At 39.3% G+C, this 22,678-nt stretch overlaps 1 pseudogene; it reads left to right on the top strand.

Moving 5' to 3' along the window:
• Nucleotides 1-10,249, top strand: part of LOC132363380 (small ribosomal subunit protein eS6-like) — a 108,649-nt pseudogene extending 98,400 nt beyond the window's left edge.
• The last annotated feature ends 12,429 nt before the right edge of the window (nt 10,250-22,678 follow it).

Genomic DNA, 22,678 nt, shown 5'->3' on the forward strand with positions numbered 1-22,678 from the left:
TCTTTTAAGGCCCATAAAAAAAAGAGAATTTTAAATTAAAACGTCTACAATAGGTTCAACACCTCTCTCTCAGCCCCTCCCCTCCCTTTGTCATGGAACAGCATTCAAGTGTGGGAATGTTTCTCTTAAACATGTGTAAATCACACATTTAGTCATGCTCCAGGCAGGAGCCCCTACCAAGGGGTCCAAGGGGAGGGAGGCAAAGGATATTAAATACTAGTCCAGCAGTGTGTTAATGAAACATTTACACAAGCATTTTGTGTGGTTATAATAAAAAGGGGGGCCTCTTTCATGGCACCCTTTCATTACTTAGCACAATCTTTAAGAGGATTAATGTTGGGGGAGGTAGGGGTAAGAATGTGCTTATCAGTTGAGTCTCAGGATCAGTAATGCCAGTTCTTAATAGATTGCCTCTGGATTTGGGATTACTGCCGTGCAAATTCTTCCAGGCTTTCAATAGAATAGAGAGCAGTTTGTTTTCTCCCCTTCGATGCGGAGAGCTATTGACTTCGTGATGAAATGACCTGGGACTCAGTTTATTCATATTCTTCCTTTCTCCTCTGTCACTTCAAACAGAGAGACTTATTTATTTATTTAGGCTCCTGGTGGCTGATGCATCAATATATGCATTCATGCCACTGTTACTCTGATTAAGAAGCAGCTAAGGAAGCAAGTTTAATAGCAACCAACTGACTTTTATGACATTCATATCAAGCATCATATCAAGAAAAGGAAGTTACTGAGAAGACAGCTCTACATTTTAGAAGTTGTTTGTTCTCTGCATCTCATTTTCTGAAAGGTTTCCAAACAGCTCAGTTAAACTACATATTTTGGAGGACACTGAAGCTAGTAAGTGGCCCTTTTATTTTTCTGGGGAGTTAGAGGCAGTTTTTGTTGGCAGTCTCCTGAAAGAGTACAGCACTGATGGATCATGCTGCCTGAGGTCCCGTGGCTTCTCACTATTTTTAGCACAAGGAAGATGTTAGTTGAAACAGTGTACAATGGACTAATCAGCCATAATAGAACTCACACTGTTTTTTACTTCACATTGCACTTATTATGTGCCTTGAATGTAAACAGTTCTTTGCTCTGACAAAGATGGCAGCTTGCCATGGTGGGATTCAGTCTTCTCTAAAGCTCAGTAAACATTGAATAGAAACAAGCCTGAGGACTCTGAAAAAGCAATTGTTTGAATGTATGTCACTCGCAGCCTTAGACAAAATTATTTTTGTTCCTTCCATCCTTTACTCTCCACCTCCTTCCTCAAATTAGCAAGCATTCACATACACCAGTTATCTGTGTATGAAAAATTATTTCGATCATTTCTCCACCCACATTTAAAGAAGCAAAAAATCACATTTTACATAAAGCCTTGAATGATGACACCCTGTACAATTTACACTCATTGTGAAACATGTGCAACTTAATGTAATAATATAAAGCTTGATCACGTAAGTAAATTGAAGTCTCTTTAAAGTATGATAAGAGAGATTCCGATTCTATTTAAAATTACACCCAACACCAAAAGGAAGGTTATTTTTTTGTACCATCTGTATCTGCCATTAGCAGATTCAATAGTTTGCTCTCAAAACAGATTTAGAGCAATTTACTATAAAGTAAATTGTTGTTGGCTAGCCTTCCTACATTGTTATCATCCCATGATTTTCCAGCCATGTTGGCTTATTTAAAAGTATTTTGAATTATGATCACAGTAATACATGTCTATGACATAAACAATCAAATAGCAGAAGAGGGTTTATAAAGAAAACTATCCCTTTCCCACATAGCCCTTTCCATGCTCAGGCCCATTTCCAGCAGCAATTTTTAACCTTTTTGGTTTTTTAGCTCTTCTGGGAATTACCTTCTAAACTCTAAATAAATAATAGGCTTATAATGGTTTTTCTTGACTCATTCAACGAATGATTCAACAAATATTCATTGTGGGGTGGGAATGTAAATTGGTGCAGCCACTGTGGTAAACAGTATGGAGGTTTCTCAAAAAACTGAAACTAGAACCACCGTATAACCCAGCAATTCCACTCCTGGGTATATGTCCGAAAAAAACAAAAACACTAATTTGAAGAGATATTTGCACCCCATGTTAGTAGCTGCATTAGTTACAATTGCCAAGATACGGAAGCAGCCTCAGTGTCCATCAATAAATGAATGGATAAAGAAGATGTGGTACATATATACAATGGAATGCTACTCAGCCATAAAAACAAATGAAATTTGCCATTTGCAGCAACATGGATGGACCTGGAGAGCATTAATCTAAGTGAAATAAGTCAGATAGAGAAAGACAAATACCGTATGATATCACTTATATGTGGAATCTAAAAAATACAACAAACTAGTGAATATAACAAAAAAGAAGCAGATGAACAGATATAGAGAACAAACTGGTGGTGACCAGCGGGGAGAAGGAAAGGGGGAGGGGCAATATATGAGTAGGAGATTAATAAGTACAAACTACTATGTATAAAATAAGTTAAATACAAGGATATATTGTACAACATGGTGAATATAGCCAATATTTTATAATAACTATAAATGGAGCATAACCTTTAAAAACTGTGAATCACTACATTGTCCACCTGTAACTTATATAAAATTGTACAGTAACTATACTTTAATTAAAAAAACCCAAGTATTCATTGTGTGCCCACTATCTGTCAAACTCTCTTCTAAGACTGAGATACAAGAGTAAACAAAACAGACAAAAGTTCTTGTTCTCATGGAGCTTACATTCTGTTAGGGTGGTGATGAGGAGAGTTAAGTAATAAACAACATCCATGAACAATTTCTATAGTATATTCAAAAGTGAAAACTGCTGCTGAATAAAAGAAATGGGAAAGGTGGGCAAAGGGAGCACTGAGGAGGAGAGGTGGTTTGCAGTTTAAAATAAGGTGGTCAGTGATGACCTAGCTGAGAATGTGATATTTGAGCAAAGACATGACGGAGGCAATTCAGTAATCCATGAGAATATCTCAAAGGAGAGTGGTCTAGGCAGAAGGAACGGCAAGTGCAAAGGCCCTGAGGCAGGAACATGCCCCCCCAAATGATACAAATGAACTTATTTACAAAACAGAAATAAAGCCACAGATGTAGAAAACAAACTTATGGTTACCAAGGTGGAACGGGCGGGGGAGAGGGATAAATTAAGAGCTTGAGATTAACACTGTTACTGTTAATCTGTTATATACTGTTATACTGTTATATATAAAATAGATAACCAACAAGGACCTACTGTACAGCACAGAGAACTCTACTCAATACTCTGTAATGACCTACATGGAAAAATAATCTGAAAAAGAGTGGATATATGTATATGTATAACTGATTCACTTTGTTGTTCACCTGAAACTAACACAACATTATAAATCAACTATAGTAAGTCCCCTACATACAAATGAGTTTCATTCTGAGAGCACGTTTATAAGTCCAGTTCATTCCTAAGTCCAACAAAGTTAGCATAGGTACCCAACTAGTACAATCAGCTATATATACTGTACTGTAATAGGTTTATAATACTTTTCACACAAATAATACTAAAACAACAAACCCAAAAAATAAAGTTTTAATCTTACAGTACAGTACCTTGAAAAGTACAGTAGTACAGTACAACAGCTGGCATACAGGGGCTGAACAGGCAAGAAGAGTTACTGATTGGAGGAGGGAGAGAAGGTGGGAGATGGTAGAGCTGAAGGATCGTCAGCAATAGGAAACAGAGGGCAAGATGCAACTTCACTCATGCCTGACGATGATGGAACTTTGCAAGTTCACATCTTTGAAAGTTCGCAACTTGAAGGTTCATATGTAGGGGGCTTACTGTATATGCCAATAAAAATTATTAAAAAAAAAAAAAGAAACAGCAAGGAGACCAGCTTGGCTGAAGTGGAGTGAACAAAGAAGACCGTGAGATGGGGCCTGTGAAGGAAAGCGATTGGGAGGTCAATCATGTAAGCACCCCATTGAATTTTACCCAGCAAGAGATGGAAGTTACGGGAAGAATTTGAGTGGAGAATTGATTAAATAGTATCTAAGTTTTTGCTCTATTGAGGAAAGGATATATGCAGACAAGAATGGAAGCAGGAAATTGTTTTGGAATATCTATGGTGATCCAAATAAAAAGAGAAAACTCAGAATGGGCTAATGGCAGGGGAAGGGGTAAAGTGGTCAGATTCTGGGTGTACATTGAAGTGTACATGATTTTCTGACAAATTGGATTTTATAGAATGTAAGAGAAAGAAAGACTTTGCCTGAGTACTGTAAGGAAGGAGTGGCCCTTAACAGAGATAAGAGAGACTGAGGTAGAGTGGGTTTTGGGAGGAAGATGTGGTTATGGACATGTTCCGTGTGAGATGCCTTTTAGACTTTGAAGTGACGATAACAAATAGACAAGCAGAAATAAGAAGCTGGAGTTCTGGGGTGAGATCTATAGTGCACATTTGCATTTTTGGCCACTAGCATATATATAGTATTTAAGGTCATATGACTGAATGAACTCACTAAGGGAATGAGACTAAAAAGCAAAGTCCCAAGACTGAGCCCTGGAACACTCCCGCAATAAAAGGTTAGATAATGAGGAGAAACCTGCAAAGAAAATGGAAAGAAGTGAGGTAGGAAGAAAACCAGGAGAATACTGGGAGAAAGGAAAGTAGAAAAGTAGACTAATAATTACATAACAGGCTCACATGATTCACAGTAATATACCCATGTTAGAGAAAGAATTATGAAGAGAATGGAGATCTTGCAACCAAATAAAAGGTAGCACTAAAAATATTATATGAATAGTTTTTAGTCAGTGATAAATAATCATATGAATAATGTTTCATTAAACATTAGAAGCATTCCCTTTAGAGCAGGGGTCCTCAACCCCCAGGCCATAGACTAGTACAGGTCCATGGCCTGTTAGGAACCAGGACACAGCAGGAGGTGAGCAGCGGGTGAGCGAGAGAAGCTTCATCTGTATTTACAGCCGCTCCCCATCACTCACTCGCATTACCGCCTGAGCTCCTCCTCCTGTCAGATCAGCGGCGGCATTAGATTCTCATAGGAGCGCGAACCCTACTGTGAAGTGTACACGCGAGGGTGCTCCTTAAGAGAATCTAATGCCTGATGATCTGAGATGGAGCTGAGGCAGTGACGCTAGTGCTGGGGAGCGGCTGCAAATACAGATTACCATTAGCAGAGAGGTTTGACTGCACAGAGACCATAATAAATCAATTGCTTGCAGACCCATATCAAAACCTTATCAGTGTGTGGCAAGTGAAAACAAGCTCAGGGCTCCCACTGATTCTGCATTATGGTGAATTGTACAATTATTTCATTATATATTACAGTGTAATAATAATAGAAATAAAGTGCACAATAAATGTAATGTGCTTGAATCATCCCAAAACCATCCCCCCACCCTGGTCCGTGGAAAAATTGTCTTCCACGAAACCGGTCCCTGGTGCCACAAAGGCTGGGGACTGCTGCTTTAGAGTTTAGAATCAGTATTCTAAAACTGTCTGGAATAAAAGAAAATATACGTAAGATAACATTGCTACGTACTAGTAATAATCACTTTTAAGTATTATGAAACTCAACATCAACAGAGACTATATATACCAAAGAGTAGCTTTCACAAAGAATGTGAAAGATGCGAATGGATAATATCACAATACTGTTTTGAGAGGTATAAAAGTTAAAGAGATTTAGTAGAGATACACGTTTATTTGATTATGAACTGTATGACTGGATATTGGAAAAATGTCGATTTCCCCTAAATGTGTGGGTTTATTATAATTCAAAACAGAATTCTGATGGGCAAATTTTGGGTACAATAATGATCAAAAGAGCACTATTTGTAATAGCCAACAAACTATAAACAATCCAAATGTCCATAAATAAGTAAATAAATAAATAGTATGTCCATTTAATAGAATAATATATAGCAATGAGAATGAATGAACTCTACTATAGACAATGATGGTGATGAATCTCAGTAATATAATAATGAGCAAAATAAGGCAGACACTAACGAGTATGTACTTTATGATTCCCTTTATATAAAGTTCTGAAACAGATAAAAGTAATGTTAAGATTCCCAGAAGTGGGCTTCCCTGGTGGTGCAGTGGTTGAGAATCTGCCTGCCAATGCAGGGGACACGGGTTCAAGCCCTGGTCTGGGAAGATCCCACATGCCGTGGAGCAACTAGACCCGTGAGCCACAACTACTGAGCCTGCGCATCTGGAGCCTGTGCTCCGCAACAAGAGAGGCCGCGATAGTGAGAGGCCCGCGCACCGTGATGAAGAGTGGCCCCCGCTCGCCGCAACTAGAGAAAGCCCTCGCACAGAAACGAAGACCCAACACAGCCAAAAATAAATAAATAAATAAATAAAAAAAAAAAAAAAAAAAAAAAGATTCCCAGAAGTTTTGGAAGGGAGTCTTTAGTTCTGGTGATGTTTCATTTCTTGATTTTTTGGCTGCTGGTTACATATTGTGTCCATTTTGTAAAAATTCGTTGAAATTACATTTGTAATTTGTGTACTTTTTATATGAATATTTGACTTTGATAAAACTTTAAAAATACCAATAGTTTTAAAAAATTGGACATACTGATTTAACCATTTGCTTGTAATTGCAGACAATAAAAAAGTAGCTTCTAGTTTGTTCAGAAAGGAAAGTAATAATGAAAAACTGTATAAAATGTATAAAAAATCAGAAATGAGTGGAATATTCTGGCAACAGCTAAGGATCAATGGACAGAATACAACATTTGGTTGAGATGAAAAATAATTCAGTAGGGGAAAGGAATGATCAATAAATGATGCTGCATTTTCAAACCTCCCTATGCAACTGGGTACAGCCATGTGATCAAATTTTAGCTAATGGGATATAAGTGAAATTGAAAAATACCACTTCCAAGTCTTGCTGCTCAAAGGATTGGGCTTCTGGTCCTTCTCTCCTGTCCTTCTAATTTAGAGAAGGTGAGATTTAAACAATTGCCTGAGACTCAGCTGTTTAAATGGGAGCCACTGGTCAAGAATAGCAGAATCACCTTCCTAGGCTTGGCCTGTTAACTGTACAAGAAGTAAACTTCTAGCTTGTTAAGCAAATAAGCAAACAAACAAGAAAACAAAGAAAGCTGCAAGTGCTGGCTGTTCCTTTAGGAATATATCAGTTATCTATTGCTGTATAACCAATTACACCTAAATGTAACAGCTGAAATCTACAAACATATATCATAATTTCTTTGAATAAGGAATCTGGGGAGCAATTTAACTGGGTACATTTCACTCAATCAAAATCCCTCATGAGGTTGCAGTTGAGCTGTCAGATGGAGCTGCAGTTATGATCCAGACTCAACTGGGCCTGAAGGACCTGCTTCCAAGCTCAGTCACTTGGTGGTTGGCAGGCTTCACCTCCTCACAGGCTGTTGGCTAGACAGTCTGAGCTCCTCTTGTTCTATCGGTTTGAGGGCCTGAACTCCTCGCCACCTCACGTGGTTCTCCCATAGGGCTGCTTGCAATAGGGCTGCTTCCTCCCCGTCAGTGTAAGTGAGCCAAGAGAAAGGGAGAGAGAGAACTCAAGACAGGACCTGCAGTTTTTTATAGTTTAATATTGAGCTACTGAGTCCAGCCCATCCTCAAGGGGAGGGGATGACACAAAGGCGTAAAAGACAAGAGGCAGAGATATTCAATGCCACCTACCACAGGAAGAAAAATCAAGTTAGATCCTCACTTAACACCACACCAAAATAATTTGTAGATGAATACAAAATGGAAATATAAGAAGTCAAATCCTTCTTAAAAATAGAACCAAGTCTATGTGAATGTTTCTCTAGTATCAGGATGGGAAGAACAGCTAAGCTTAAAACCATGGTAGCTCCTGTCACAGGCTGGGTTTTCTAGGAAGCAGACACTGAAATGGGTTAGAATGTGAAAGCCTTACCGGTAGGCAACACTGTGAAAGGTAGAGAGGAGGAAGCAGGATCGGGCAGGGAATGTGGATCTGAAAGAAGTCGGTTAGCCTCAAGGGGAGCTCCGGAGCCAAGATTTCCCATTAGAGCAGTCCCAGTTCGGGTAGACCAGCTAGGCCCTTGAACAAGTTTCTTGTTCTATATGTGGTTAGGGCTGCCTTGAGAACAAGAGCAATCACGGCGTGAAACCTGAGGAGGATCAAGAAGGAACTTATGGGCTTCCCCGGTGGCTCAGTGGTTGAGAATCCGCCTGCCAATGCAGGGGACACGGGTTCGATCCCTGGTCCGGGAAGATCCCACATGCCGCGGAGCAACTAAGCTTGTGTGCCACAACTACTGAGCCTGTGCTCTAGAGCCTGTGAGCCACAACTACTGAGCCCACGTGTCGCAACTACTGAAGCCTGCGCGCCTAGAGCCCGTGCTCCACAATGAGAGAAGCCACTGCTATGAGAAGCCCGTGCACCGCAATGAAGAGTAGCCCCCACTCGCCGCAACTAGAGGAAGCCCGCGTGCAGCAACGAAGACCCAACACAGCCAAAAAAATAAAAAATAAAAAATAAAATAAATTTAAAAAAAAAAGAAGGAACTTATAGCTGGAGGTTGTCCACCAGCTGTGCCATTTAACTGGGCAACAAGTCCAGTTTTGGAGATCTGAGCTGAGCGTCGAGGTCTCTGCCACAGTCCGCCCCTTGCGGCATTTACACACAGTGCTTCAAACACTTGTGCAGAGCGGCGCCTCAGGGCTGGAATGGGCTGCTTTTCCTGAGGAGAAACTGCCCTCAGGCTCCTGCTCTAGGCAAAAAATACCCATTAGAGGGATCCTGCACTGGGCAGAAATGGCCAAGCTTCAGTGACTCTTTACTGGCTGAAGATCATCCTGAAAATAGTGGGCCCTCAGCTCAAAAGCTGAGGCAAAACCTAAAAGGACTAAGAGCTAGAGGCTGAAGCTAAGCCCACACCTGGTCACTGGGCAGGGAGTCCTTTCTAGGAGGGCAGTCTGAGCAACACACAATCACAAACGAATATATCAAAACAATTTTTTTACTTCACAGAAACATAATCCTCAACATGCAAATATATAAAACATAATAGGAAAAAACCCATGACATGTTAATATCATAATTTCATAAAAGGCTAACGCCCTATCAGAACATCAGTCTTTAGTAAAATCCACAGTGTATGTACTGTATATGATAAATTTAACATATTGTTAAACACTTAAGACATAAGTGAATACTTAGAACAAAGCCCTCAAACCCAAATAAGTATAATTAACTAATAGATATGAAAAAATATTCAGCTGGCCTCACAAGTAGTCCAATGAATGCAATAAAATTTTATTAAAGCAATAAAATCAGTTTTGGCAGCCTATCGAATTTCCAATTTTTTTAGTAAATGATTTAGTTTTGGCAAATGAGCTTTAAGTTAGACATTTGCACATGCCTGGCAGGAGTGTCAATTCATATTTCTGTAAATCAATTTGGCATCAGGTTTTAGGAGTTGTAAAAACAAATCCTTTCACTCAGTATTTCTACTTCAAGAGTTTATCATCTCTGCTGTGTCTCAGAGGCAAGCAACTGCTTCAAGACAAAGCTGAACATCTCTTTCCCAACCACGGGCTGCCAGAAACTCACTGAAGTGGACATCAAAGGCAAATTCTGGAGCTTCTATGAGAAGCGTTTAGCCACAGAAGCTGCAGCAGATGCTCTGGGTGAAGAAGGGAAGGGCTACGCGGCTGGAATCAGTAGTGGGGATGCCAAACCAGGTTTCCCCACAAAGCAGGGTAGACTAGGAGGACTAGAGAAAAAAAGCACAGATCTGTTCAGGGGATGCACTGTGGATGCCAATCTGAGTGTTCTCAACTTGGTTATTATTTTAACCAATAATAACCATTGGAAAAAGATATTCTTGCACTCACTGATACTACTGTGCGTCATCGCCTGGGGCCCAAAAGAGCTAGCTGAACCCACAAACTTTCCAATCTCTCTAAAGAAGATGATGTCTGCTAGTATGCTGTGGAAAGCTCCTGGACAGAGAAGGTAAGAAACCTCGGTGCCCAAGACTCAGCGTTAACGTTATTCCCTGTGTCCTGCAACGCCAAAGTCGGCTTGTTGCTCTGAAGAAACAGGGTACTAAGAAAAATTAGGAAGAGGCCACAGAATATGCTAACCATTGGCCCAGAGGATGAAGGACACCAAAGAAAAACTCCAGGAACAGACTGCCAAGAGATGGAGGCTGTCCTGTCTGACAGCTTCTACCTCTGAGTCCGGTCAAAAATAAGGTTTTCTAAGAGTAAGAAATAAATAAGGTCAGACTTAAAAAAAAAAAAAAGTTATCTTAAGGAAATAATCAGAAATGTGAACAAAGGTTTATACATAAAGATATTCATCTTAGCATTATTTGTTATATCAAAAGCCAGAAGCAACCCAAGGGCTCAAACTTAGGCAAAGTGTTAGATAAACTACATCGTATCTGTAGGATAGTGTGTTGTGCAACCATTAAAATGAAAATGGGTGATGAACCTTTAATGTCAAAAGATAATGCTTATGATGGACGTGTGAAATGAAAATAAAAAGAATTGCATAGATAGCATTACCCCAACTATGTAAAAATCCATAAAAAGATGCGTGGAAGAAGATATGCCAAAACTATAAACATGGATTTGATTATCTTTGGTTGGGTGATTTTATTTTCTTCTTTTTACTTTCAACTTTTACAAAATAAACATTCTTGGAGTCGTCTCAAGAGACAATTGCTAGAAGCTTTCCTTGCCCTTAGAGAAAGGGCTGGGTCACGTGCTTCTCCCTGTGTGCCTCCTGCCTTTCTCAGTGCACACCCCTCTCTTAGCATTTCCTCGTGGTGCTCAAGGTTTCCGTGCATATATCTGCCATGCAGTCCTGATATTAACTATGTGGAGTTGGGTCAGATTTCAGATTTCACAGGTCGAGAGCACAGAGCTCTACAACATACCCCTCACTTCAGACACCAGCTGCAAGCTCTAGAGTTCTCAGGCCACTCACACTTCTGACCAACCGGCTACAAATCTGGAGCTTCCCACTACCTCCCCAGGTTCTATAATTTGCTAGAATGACTCCAAGAATTCAGGAAAGCATTATACTTAGGATTATAATTTTATCATAGAGCACACAAATTAGAACCAGCCAAATGAAGAGACACACAGGGTGAGGTCTGAGAGGATCCCAAACAAAAATGTTCCCTGTCCTCAGGATGTATGACCCTCCTGGCACACTGATAAGTATCACTAACCTGGAAGCTCACCAGAGCTTCCGATATACAGAGTTTTTATGGGGGTTTCATGACATAGGTTTGATTGATTGAATCCTTGGCCATGTGATTAAACTCAATCTTGAGCCCTCGTCCCCTTCTCAGAACTTGGACTTATAAATGCGTGGCTCAAAACCTTAACCCTCTAATCATGCAGTATGGTCTCTCCAGCACGGAAGCTCCATCCTGAAATTATCTAGGGGCTCCCCAGGAGTCACCTCATTGGCATAAATTCCAGTGTGGTCCAAGGGACCCACAATGAATAACAAAGACACTCCTTTCACTTTGGAAATTCCAAGGATTTAGAGGCTCCCTCCGAGGAAGTGGGGCAAAGATCAGCCGAATTCTTTCTTATACAACAGTATCTGTCTCACCCATTGGCTATGGCCTCCAATATGGAGGGACCATGCCTATGCTTGGGACTGGCACCCAGCAGATTTTTTTTTAGTAAATCTGGCAGCTTAGGAAAGTTAGCCTAAGGCCCATTAGTAAATTAGAGAAGCCCCTTTCTGTCTGTGAGTCCCAAGTTGACACTTTCTCTGTTACCTTCCACCACAGTATCCTCAGAAGGTCATTTTTCCAGGAATTAGTAATGAACTGATATTTTGGTCCTTTGATAATTTAATCCATCATTGAGAACAGTAATACGACAGCAATGACCATGAAACAGTTTTTTCTTTCACCATCTTCTTTCCCCCCTCCTGGGTGATATCTATCTATAGAAACACGTTAGCTAGTCTTGAATTAACTAGCAAATTAATAGAGAATGTATTAGCTTTGTACGAGGAAAGGCAACAAATAGAAGCACAGGATTGACAATTTCATGGCTGTGTTTATGAGTGTTTAAGACTGTCAATATTAAGTAAGTTATAGAAGTAAGTGCTGGTATTTCCATTTTTGTTCTTAATCTAAAGATGGCCTGGGGATGGGCTTTTAGAACATCAATATGGTGTTTGGTGAATTTAACAACTTAGTTGATTGTATTTATGTTTGCTCGTTTATTCCAAAAGTTATTTACTTCTGGTAGGTTATATAGTCAATGCTGAGTATTGAATATTTAACTTAGTTCTCCAAGTCTTTCATAATTTCTATTTCACAATTTGCTAGATTAAAACTAGGACTACTGCCTAGAGTTTTTTTGTTTTACTTCATAAGACTATGTACTCAAAATTAAGTCACTTAAAATTAAGTCAACTTTTTATTGAGGCAAAATAATACATATCCTAATTTTAAATGTTTTACACAAAGACAACGGCAGAAGTTTCTGGGCATCACAATTCACTAAGTTTTTCCTCTAAGCACATGGAGACGCCTTGCTGGCATCCTAGGACAGTGGTCCTGGGTGTTGCTTCACTTTCTCCAGGCCCCTGACTGGTCTGAACTCTTATTTTTTCTCTTCCTACCTGAGCAGACTTGATTCCAAGCTTGTGCGAGAAGACAGGACTTTTTGTAAATTAGGATGAACAGAGAGCCTTCTGTGTTTATTGGATTTTTTATAGTCTCCTGTTCTTGCCTGAGGGTAGGGGTCTCCTGTGACTATATTCACAGTAATTCCTAGGTATCATCCAATACCTGGTCCATATTTAAATTTTCCTATTAAAATTAAGGGTTGATTTTACTTTATTTAAAACTGGGGAGAATAACAGCATGTTTGTATGTAACAGGATGATGCAGCCAAGAAGGGAAAACTGATGATGCAGGATTGAGTAGAGACCTTTGCAGGGGTGATGCCCTTAACCAGGGCTGTGCACCTCACTCAGCTCCAAGTGAGACTGTCACGTGGCCTTCTCTGTGCATGGTTGTCACAAGAGGGTGCATCAAGGGGGCCTGTCTGTGCAGGCTACAGGGGATGGGACTGAAGGAATTAGCAGCCCACCAAAGTGGTTTGAAGATTATTTTAAACTGAAAACATCTGAACAGACAGTAGCCACAGACAGACGTTATCTCAAAAAGAAAAACCTCCCGAAAATACAGCTGCCACTGACTACCCCCATCTACCCCCCCTTCCCGCCCCCTAGGGAGTTCCCTGTTTGAAAGAAGACAGACCTTCAGCCCTGAGAAATATGAATTCATCTGCTATACTCCCTATCCCCCACCAGGAGGAAATTTCCACCCAGGAAGGAAATAGTCTGCCCATTTCCATTAGCATCTAAACACTCAATAAGGGTTTCCCTGGTGGCGCAGTCGTTGAGAGTCTGCCTGCCAATTCAGGGGACATGGGTTCGAGCCCTGGTCCGGGAAGATCCCACATGCCACGGAGCAACTAAGCCCATGTGCCACAACTACTAAGCCTGTGCTGTAGAGCCCATGAGCCATAACTACTGAAGCCCACGTGCCTAGAGCCCGTGCTCCACAACAAGAGAAGCCACCGCAATGAGAGGCCCGTGCACCACAATGAAGAGTAGCCCTCGCTCGACGCAACTAGAGAAAGCCCATGTGCAGCAACAAAGACCCCATGCAGCCAAAAAAAATAAAATAAAATAAATAAATGAAAAAAAAAAACCACCCAACAAAAGCGTCCATATGTTCCCACTGAAACCCTAAGCCCTGCTCTTTGTTAAGCTGGTATATAAAACTTTCTCTCTATCCATTCCCTGAGTTACTCATAACTGAGCAACTCCTGTGTGCTCCTGTTAAAGAGATCTTGTCTTTTCTCTAGCTAATCTGTTTATTTTCGGTTAATTTTCAGGCCTCTGACTATTTGGACCTAAGCTGGTAGAGAAAAACTTTTTCCTTCCCACAAGATCGTAGGTACATGTGGAGAGTTGGCCTTAGTTAAGAGCATGGACCCTTAATCTATCGTAACAGGAGAGAAGGCAGAAGGATTTATGCATATTCAGACTCTCTCTCATTCTCAAACACACTAGAAGTGTCATCTCTTCTCACTGACTCATGTCCTCACTTCCCATTCACTACTCTACCTATTCCAATAAGGCTGCCAGGCTTAACACATATTCATTCAATTATTCATTCATCAAATGTTTCTTGAATCCTACTAGATAGTCTAGGCCCTGAAGATATAGCATTGAACAAAATCCAAAAATCCTTGCCCTTATGGAGCTAGATCTCCGGTGGGGGAAAACAGATGTGAAACAAACTACATAGTACTTTCAGTGGTAATAAGTGTGATGGATAAAAATATACACATATACACACACACACACACACACACACACACACGAAAGGCAGGAAAGAGAGTGATGGAGTGTTGGCTGCCTCACCAAGAAGGAAGCACTTGAATAAAGACCTGAGGAGGTAATGAGCAAGCACTATGGATACAGTGGGAAGTCTTTTCCAGGAAGAGGGAGCGGATAAGCAGTGGGAGTGTGCCTGGTATATACAAGGAAGAGCAAAGAGATAAGTAGGGAATAAACAAGGGGAGGAGGCACAGCAGGAGATAAAACCAGTAAGGTCGTATGGGGTCAGATTGTGTGGGAGCTTGTAATCATTGCAAGTGCTTCGGCTTTACTCTGACTCAGCTGAGGACCCAGTGGAGGGATGTGCGCAGACAAAATGGACTGTGGGGAGCGAGGATGGAAGCAATGACAGCAGTAACAATGTTGATGAGATAATTCCGCCAAGAAATAATGGACACTGCTTTGGAAAGCAATCTGGCAGCTCCTTAAAAGGTAAAACATAGAGTTACCCTGTGATCCAGCGATCCAGCAATTGCACTCCTAGGTACACACCCAAGAGAAAGGAAAACAAATGTTTAAACAAAACATGAATATGTATAGCATCATTATTTCTAAGAGCCAAAAGGTGGAAATAACCGAAACGTCCATCAACTGATGAATGGATAAACAAAGTGTGCTATATCCATACAATGGGATATTATTCAGTCATAAAATGAATGAAGTACTGATATATCCTACAACATGGATAAACCTTGAAAACATTATACTATATGAAAGAAGCCATTCACAAAAGACCTCATCGTGTACAATACCATTTATATGAAAAGTCCGGAATAGACAACTCCATACGGATACAAAGTAGATTAGTGACTGCCAGGGACTAGGGGAAAGAGGGAATGGGGAATGACTGTTAAATTTTTTTTTTTTCTTTTTAAATATATCTTTATTTCTCAAACTCAAAGCTTTATTTCATCAAGTTCTAACACATTTTGCATTGACAAGTGATTTCACCTGCATCCCATAAGAAGGTCAGTGGCCATTACACCAAAGAGGAAACCTCACATATCCTAGGAAATTAATATTTGAAAGGCTATGCAAGTATAGAATAACAAAAAAGCTTCCAATTTAGTCTAATTTGTATCTTTTCATCTATAGAAATTTGGAAATTAATGGCTAAAAACTTAATTTTCCTAAAGCAGTGATTTTTTAAAAAATTCATGAAAAAAAAAGACCAGATTGCTTGAGTTTTAAAACACCCACAGATCCATATTATTTAACGACTTCCTCTTTAGCGGATGGTCTTCTCACCTTCCTATGCAAACATAGGAAATTTTGGAACTAAATGTTCCAAAATTAACTGTGGTGATGGATGTACAACTATGCAAATACAATAAAAACCACTGAGTTGGGCACTTTAAATGGATAAACGACATGGTACATGAATTATATTTCAATAAAACTATTATTAAAAATAAGAAGAAACAATAGAGTTTAGCATAGGGAGGTGGTGACATGTGGTTAGGGGTCGGAATACTTTGAAGGTAGAGTTAATAGAATTTGGTGAAGACTGGATGAGTTGTAGGAAAGTAAACTAAGAGTCAAGGATGTGGCACTGACACTAAGTGAGATGAGGGAGAATGCAGGGGAACAAATTTGGGGAAGAAAATCAGGAACTTTCTTTTGAATGCGTTAAGCTTGTGATGCCAAGTAGACATTCAGTATGCAACTGGAGATATGAGTCTGGGGTTCAGGAAAGAGATGGACTGGAATTTTACATTTGGGGGTTATCAGCATGTGAATGGTACTTAACTGGTTAGAGTCATCAGTTACCTCGAGGGAGCCAAATCTTCACCTTGACTTCTCAATAGCACTGGACATTATTGACCACTGTCTTCATGTAAAATTGTCTCTTCCCTTACTTTTACTAGAGAAATTTTTGCTGTTTTCTTCCTTCCTTTCTTGTCTCTCCCAATCTGTTTCATTTGCAGGCTCATCGTCCTCTACCTAATCTCCAGTTCAGAGTTGTTCAAATTTTGCTCCTGTATCGTTTCCTTCATGGTACTGTATATTCTCTGAGAGATTGTATCCACATCCTAATTTCAACTATTTCTTATACATAAACTTGTAAGTGAGCTTCAGATCCTTCACATAACCACTATCGAAACATATATATATCAAAAACATCTCTAATTCAACCTGTGCAATATTGAATTCATCATTTCTACCTCCACTCCCAATCCAAAACCAGTTCTCTTCCAACATCCCTCGTTTCAATGAATGAGTTATGTATTTACGTAAACCACAAGCCAGAAGCCATGCTTGGTATCTCTCACCCCAGCATATCTAATCCATCATCAAATTCTGAGACTTTCATCTCCTAAAATATTCTCTAAATGTCTCTACTTTTCTTTATTTTTACTGGTGAGCAATGCAAATACATTTCTACTCTATAATTTTTCACACAACAACCCCTACTGATAACAAGCATTTCTACCATTCTTATGCCCTGGAGGCAGACTAATTACAAAATATTGTGGATTTAAAAAAGGGGACTATGGGGGCATGGGTTCCCTTTACATGTTGAGGATTTCTCCTCCTCAATGTTCTCTACAACTTTCCTTTTCGATTTTCCTACTTCTTGTCTCTTTTAAATCCAAATCATTCCACCAGTTATCACCAGACTAATTCTCGTAACATGTAGTTCCATTAATTTCCCAGCTAAAAATTCAAAACTGCATTTTGCCTAGGAATTTAAGAGTGAACTCCTAATACTAGCATTATAGTTCCATCATAACAAAGTCTAAATACTCTTCTTCTCTATGTCCCAGTGTTGCGGGTTGAATAGTGTCCCCCAATTCATGTCCTTCCTAGAACCTCAGAATGTGACCTTATTTGAAAATAGAGTCTTTGCAGATATAATCAAGTTGAGATGAAGTCATCAGGGTGGGCTCTAATCCAAATGACTGGTGTCCTAATAAGAAGAGAGAGATTTGGAAACTGACCCACAGAGAGAACACCATGTGACAACAGAGGCAGAGACGGGAAGGATGCATCTCTAAGCCAAGAAATGCCAAAGATTGATGGCTTCCACTAGAAGTTAGGGAAAGGTAAGGTAAAGTTCTCCCCTACAAGCTACAGAGGGAGCATGGCTTTTCAATGTCTTAATTTTGGACTTCTATCTTCCAGAACTATGAGACAGTAAATTTCTGTTATTTCAAGCCACTCAGTTTGTGGTATTTTGTAATGGTAGCCCTAGGAAACTAATACATGCAGTTACTTTGGAAAATTCAGTGTTCTCCTAAACCTGCACTCTGTGTTTTAAAAAATTCAGGTATAATTCATGCACTATAACATTTATCCCTTTTAAGTATACAATTCAGTGATTTTTAAAATATTTTCGCAAGGTTGTATAACCAACACCACTATCTAATTTTAGGACATTTTCCTCAGCCTTAAAATACATCCCATTCTGTTAGAAATATAGTTCCCCAATCCCCCCTCCTCCCAGCCCCTGGCAACCATACATCTTTCTCTATGGACTTGCCTGTTCTATACTGCACTAATTTTATTTGTTTCCATGCCTTTTTCTCATGTCCTCTCTCCATTACTCCTATTTGTGTCTTATAATTATTATGTCATTCACTCACTCACTAAACTGGTTCTACCTGAGGACAGGGGATGTGTATCCCTGTTCCTAGTACATATTAAGCATTATAACATGCTTCCTGAGTGAAAATACGAATCAATGAATGCCCATCTCAAAGGCCATCCTCTTTCTATCATCTATCTTTTCTCATTTGGTTCAAATCTATGTTTCTAACTCATGTGGTTCTCCTTGGAATCAGATTGGTTTTGATGTATGAAATATAAACACATAGCAACGTGTGCTACAATATTCAGTGGACAAAATTCATTGAATAAACTACTCTGCAAGTAGCATTGAACAAGACTCTCTACTGGGCAAAATAATTATGATCATGAAATAGACATAAATGAATGGTTGAGTTTCTTATTTTTTAAGGCCATCTGCACCCTTTACTTTAAAGATATTACAGTCTGAATGGGGCTGTCCGAGACTAGAAATGCTATGAAATACAAGAGATTAGCACGTGGAATCTTGGTCTAAGTATGAATTGCTGATAGAAGACAAATGATGTTGCTTGAAATTGTGACTTGAAAAGCAAGTACCATGAATCATCCCCATGTATAAGGTTGTAATCAGAACAAAGGAGAACTGATACGTGAATAGCTGTTATTTACTATGTTGTTGGCAAAACACTGGCCAATTCATGGCTATGCATGTAGCTTAAATGTTGCAACACGAATACACTTCATATTATCTGGAACAGCAGACACTTCTGTTTCCAATTATTATTATTATTTTTTTTAACCGTATGTTTAGAAAAAAGAAGATATCTTAAATTAGTTAAAGCTAGGACAGCACGTTGTGCTTTTCTGTTTTTTTTTTAATAATTAATTTATTTTTATTATTTATTTTTTTATTTTTGGCTGTGTTGGGTCTTTGTTGCTGTGTGCGGGCTTTCTCTAGTTGAGGCGAGCTGGGGCTCCTCTTCGTTGCGGTGTGTGGGCTTCTCATTGCGGTGGCTTCTCTTGTTGCAGAGCATGGGCTCTAGGCACGCGGGCTTCAGTAGTTATGGCTCGCGGGCTCTAGAGCGCAGGCTCAGTAGTTGTGGTGCATGGGCTTAGATGTTCCGCGGCATGTGGGATCTTCCCAGACCAGAGCTCGAACCCATGTCCCCTGCATTGGCAGGTGGATTCTTAACCATTGGACCACCAGGGAAGTCCCTGGGCTTCTCCGTTGAAGGACACCATATTAAAAGAATAGGACTAAGTATGTATAGTACTGCATAGCACTTTAAGATATTCACAATATTTAAAACACTCTTGTGACTTAAGCATTATTATTGTCCCACATTTACAAATGAGGAAATGTCCTTGGTAAAATGAGATGATTAGCTTATGAATCTATCAAGGTAGTACATGGTAGGGAGGCAGGACACAAACCCACATCTTCACCTTCAAACTTCAAATTCACTATGTCCACAATCCAAATGTTAAGCACGCACTAATAGGCAAAGTTGCTCTATTTAATCATGATGATGATGACGATGTAATAAAAATACCAATAGTAAATCTATTGATTTATTTGTCTCCATTAGAATGTGAGTGCTATGAAGAGAGAGATTTAGTCTTGTTCACTGCTGTATCCCAGTGCCTAGAACAGTCCCTGGCACATAAACCATCTAATAAAACTTCTTTGTAAATCAAAATAATACATCACATTTTCAAAGACATTTCACAAATATTACTTCATTGTTGTCATAGCAATTTCTAAGATTTCTGACTCTGCTCCAATATTCTTCTTATTACTCCCCATTGTATAAAAGAGGACTTAAAATATCAGCACTGAGATATTACGAATAGGATATATTAGTCATCAAGACCAGTACCATAATAGGATCCCAGCTGATCTTACCTCAAGGATGACAAGTACTGACTTGAATAGGTTGGCTTCTCTATGGATGGAAGGTGTTGAAAGGCACGTAGAGAAATTCATCGGTGAGGAACACACACATCTGTCAAGATTAAAAAACAAAAAATTCTGTTAAAGTTCTGAAATGTGGGAGAAGGTTGGCTTCCCTTCATAAGGAAGGTAGTGTTCAAGATCATTGCCTGTTAGAGCTACTAAAATGACTTTCTCTACTATTATCCTGGTTTTTCACATTCATTATGGAGAATCAAAATGTGAGTAATTGAGTTTAGAAATGAGTATTCTGTTTTCGAATAGAAAGGTAGTAAGACCCTGGGCTCTGAGTAGTCTCCTCTTAAGGGGCCCAATTGTTTTGACAGGAGGAGATGCCGAGTAAGTGGGATGTAGCTCTGCTTCACTTTCTTTAACACAGGAAGTGGGAAAAGGGATTCTGCTGTCAAAGCAAGTTTGAAAACCACTTTTATTTAAAGTATAATACCGTCTGTATCCAGAAAAGATGATTACTCTAATTGGAAAAGATACATGCACCCCAATGTTCATAGCAGCATTATTTACAATAGCCAAGACATGGAAGCACCTAAGTGTGCATCGACAGAGGTATGGATAAAGAACATGTGGTACATATATACAGTGGAATAGTACTCAGCCATAAAAAAGAATAAAATAATGCCATTTGCAGCAACATGGATGGACCTAGAGATTATCATACTAAGCAAAGTAAGTCAGAGAAAGACAAATATCACATATCTCTTAAATGTGGAATCTAAAAAAATGATACAAATGAACTTATTTGCAAAGCAGAAATAGACTCACAGACATAGAAAACAAATTTATGGTTACCAAAGGGGAAAGGGGGTGGGGGAGGGATAAATTAGGAGTTTGGGATTAACAGATACACACTACTATATATACACTAGATAAACAACAAGGACCTACTGTACAGCACAGGGAACTATATTCAATATCTTGTAATAACTTATAATGGAAAAGAATCTGAAAAAGAATATATATATCTTAATCACTGTACACCTGAAACTAACACGACATTGCAAATCAACTATACTTAATTTAAAAAAACCCCAATGTGGAAATCAATGTGCGAATCAGAAAAAAAATAAGGATTTAAAAAAAAAAAGGTATAATGCCATCAATACCATTTTGTATGGTCTCATTTATGTTTTACTCTCCATCCAAAAGCAATATCCAATCAAAGGTAGGGCAAGGTATTTTGAATGTAAACATTGCTTATCCAGCTCTCTCAGAAAACTGGAGCTCAGTTAAGAAGCTGAAAGGTCATGAAGAACCTAGGCGCAGGACGGGAATAAAGACGCAGACCTACTAGAGAATGGACTTGAGGACATGGGGAGGGGGAGGGGTAAGTGGGGACAAAGTGAGAGAGTGGTAGTGTATATATGGACATATATATACCACCAAATGTAAAACAGATAGCTAGTGGGAAGCAGCCGCATAGCACAGGGAGATCAGCTCAGGGCTTTGTGACCACCTAGAGGGGTGGGATAGGGAGGGTGGGAGGGAGGGAGACGCAAGAGGGAGGGGATATGGGGATATATGTATATGTAAAGCTGATTCACTTTGTTATAAAGCAGAAACTAACACACCACTGTAAAGCAATTATACTCCAATAAAAATGTTAAAAAAAAAAAAAAAAAAGGAAAGGCTCACAATAAGCATAGGCCTCCCTGACACCACAACACCATCCTCAAAACTATTAAGCTGTTTACTCACAGGCAAGTCTTCAGTCTTCATCAGGACCCGCTCCCCGGAATGCTAAGAGCCTCAGCTCTCTGGTTTCTCAACCCCTAACAGGAATACAACACCCAAGGAAGGACGAGAGGCACCAGGAGGGTGATGGGGCTCTTAGAAGTAAGTTCTACTCGCCGCGAAACGGAAGTGGGAGAGATTGGTTAGGAGGACAGAGCCCCTCCTCCACACCCCCTCCGATTTTGTAGAGGAGACAGGTGTGCATTGTGAGGGCCTCTGAGACTAAATAACTTTATAAGCCTCAGCTGACTCACAGGACCCGCAGATAGAGAGGTGGAGTCAGTAATGTTTATAACAGTGATGTATTTTAAAAATATTTAAAACACTCTTGCAAATTAAGTGTTATCAGTATCCCACGTTTACAAAGAGGGGGTTAATTTACATTTAAAAGATTAAATTATGTTTAATACTGCTCTTAAAAACGAAGAGAGACCTATGTGGTACAATTTTAAGGAAATATTTGAAAAATCTTGGTAGGTTAAAGGGAAAAGCCTCAGTTACCTGGAAAAAATCCCAGTGTTTGCAACAGTGAATCCCTAAGGGATTTCCAATAAAGGAAGTGTTACTTTACTTAGATGTAACCATATGTTCAATTACAGGAAGGCACATTTGTGGAAAATCAACAAAATATCCACAGATAGTTTTATTTCACAAAGCATAGATGATAATGTGGGTTTCTGTAATTGTTTCCTTGATATCTAAATTATTTTGAATAAATGTTTTTAAAATTAGTTTGTGGAAAGTAAGTCTGTTCTTTAAGTTTGGTGTTTTGTAAATAAATACATTATTTTAAAAAATGCATTCCTACCGGAAAAATGAATGGTACTGTCTACTGTTTTGCAAAGAAATATGTATAAAGATAATTGCTCTGCTTTTAAAAACTAAACAGATAGTGTTTAGGCTTTTTTAGTCACCTATTATATTAAAGTGCTTTATTGTCATTAAAATTACTTGTGCCCTTAATTCACCTAAAAATTTGTGGTCTCAATTCAC

The sequence above is a fragment of the Balaenoptera ricei genome, chromosome 3, assembly GCF_028023285.1.
Source record: "Balaenoptera ricei isolate mBalRic1 chromosome 3, mBalRic1.hap2, whole genome shotgun sequence".
Classification (NCBI taxonomy): domain Eukaryota; kingdom Metazoa; phylum Chordata; class Mammalia; order Artiodactyla; family Balaenopteridae; genus Balaenoptera; species Balaenoptera ricei.